Source organism: Morone saxatilis, unplaced genomic scaffold (assembly GCF_004916995.1).
Source record: "Morone saxatilis isolate NCDOM2014 unplaced genomic scaffold, NCSU_SB_2.0 Contig9, whole genome shotgun sequence".
Taxonomy (NCBI): domain Eukaryota; kingdom Metazoa; phylum Chordata; class Actinopteri; family Moronidae; genus Morone; species Morone saxatilis.
Genome location: NW_023340268.1, coordinates 3,748,800 through 3,751,093, shown reverse-complemented (window position 1 = coordinate 3,751,093; position 2,294 = coordinate 3,748,800). Strand labels below are relative to the sequence as shown.

The window sequence follows — 2,294 nt, the reverse complement described above, 5'->3', positions numbered from 1 at the left end:
ACATCCCACAATGCTGTGCTGCCACTGTCGCATGCCAAACAAATACACATGTCAAATCTTTTGCAAGTTTTTCTTGCCCGTCGCCAAGTCTTGCTCATGGTTGGAACTGTTGGGTCTCTGTAAATGTTATAAGGGTTCAGTCTAGACCTGCTCTATTTCAAAAGTGTCCCGAGATAACTTCTGCTATGAATTGGCGCTATAAAAATAAAATTGAATTGAATTGAATTATATGGAAGCTGCCATTTTAAACCACCATGTTTCTACAGTAGCCCAGAACGGATAAACCACAAACTGGCTCTAGATTGGGCCTTGGAATAGGGTTGGGAGATATGTCAAAATTTTCCAACCGGCCACTGCCAATCTAACAACAAGTGATTGCCGATATATTCACACACAAGGCCCCCATCCCCAATTACCACCCCGGTAGTTACAGCTGGGAGCTTTTTCCAACTCTGTTTCTTTCTGTTACACTGTGTTCAGATTCAGAGATAATACAACAGTTGTGTTGATGCTGAAAACCTGTGTAGAATCAATAAAGAATCGGACCGATAAGCAGAATCGACAATGGCACTGGTATTAATAAAATTCTATACATTCCTATCCCTACCAAGACACAAACACACAAAAAACAGGAATAGAGAAAGAGAGAGCTACTTAGGAACATAGATCTTTGAAGAATTTCACTCAGAATTTGTAATGGACCTGTGGCTGTGAATTGATGGAGCTGTATCTCTGACTCAGTATTGGTTGATCTCTCTTGCACCACAACTCATGAAGAATATGCACCATTATTATAAAGCCCTGCTGGTTTTCCACTGACACTTTACAATAATAAGACACAAGGTTTATAATTCACTGTCCCAAAGTGGATTTTCTCAACCACTTAGCTGTAATACTGACAGTGATGATCCTACTTATCTCTGTTTCCCTGTTTCCCAGCAAGGAACCAGCCAACTCTAAAATAAATAGGTTCCCCCACCCACCCTTTACATCTGGAGGCGCCAAGGCTCTCCTGAGTCCCCGACCCAGACACCACGACCCCTGGAGTCAGGCATCGGCGCCGTCGCAGTCCCTGTGGAGGACCAGTCCTGGTAATGTTGTCCCTGCTCATCTGTCACACTGCACACAACCAGTACCAAGAGAGATGGAGCGAGAAGAAGACAGACAGGGACAGAAAGGTGAGAGCCGGGGTTGAACTGATGTATGAGCCACACATTAGCCTTTCAGAACAGTTCTGATCCTAAATCCACTGAGTGCAGCCAAGCATGATGGACTTGTCTGTGCTCTTTTCTCTGTTTGAGTTCCCAGAGCACATAGAAGAACAAAAATAGACAAAATAGATGAACAAGAGCATAAGTACAGAGGGCATGTTAACCAAAGGGTGGCCTCATCTATACCAGGGCTTTTTTAACCACTTTTTCTCTCAGTGGATTACTGTAGACAAACAGCAAATCTCCAGCATAGAATTAAGGTAAAATAAGCCTTCTGTAGTGCTGGGTCAGTGTCACCATTACGTAGTTTACATAGTTTGCTTTAAAATGTCCCACTCAGTACAAATTGTTGTCACAGCTATTTTAATTTAGGGGACAACTCATAAAAAAAGAGACTTCTTTAGACTTCTTTAAAATCTCAAATATCAGTATCATTACGAGCCTCAAAAATCCAGTATTGATCGGGCTACAGAAAAGAATCAATGGAGACCTCTAAATGGAAAATACAAGCTACCTCTGTCACTATGTAGAAAAAAGCTCCAACACTAATGCCCCAGTTAGACTTCCTACAGTCTCTGCAGCAAACATTTTTGGCATTCATGTCGTGCATTTGTAGTTTTTGCTGGAGGAACTGTGACATTTTTCCAGGTTACCTTTATTTAAAAGAACTTGATATTTTGGCCTTCATTGTGGCTGCCACAGTCTCAGTCTGGAGTTGCAGAACACAGTGCAAACCCCTCACAGAGCCTCAGAAAAGCTCCACTCCGGCCAGGCTGCCTAAACTGACCTGCGAAGGAGGAGAGCTGTTGCTTGATTTTTTTAATAGATTGAGGTGTTAAGGCTGTCTGAGGCCTTGTTTATTGGACTGATTCCTCTGACAGTGTCAGGACACATAATAACACAGCTCGCTTCATACAGTGGCCAGAGTCCAATAGATGTTTGAAATGAAAATATTGAAACAAATGTTCCCAAACTATGATGAGGAACTGGTTTTGGAAGCTGTGTGGTCTTTTTGTCTTCTGTTTTACCTCATACAGAATTGTGGCTCTGTTGGGTCTCTGTAAATGTTATAAGGAGTTCGGT

General features: G+C 42.3%; 1 protein-coding gene across 1 annotated transcript in view; it reads left to right on the top strand.

Moving 5' to 3' along the window:
- Nucleotides 1–2,294, top strand: part of bmp8a (bone morphogenetic protein 8a) — a 14,182-nt gene that overhangs the window by 1,678 nt on the left and 10,210 nt on the right. The gene's annotated exons all lie outside the window — the stretch shown is intronic.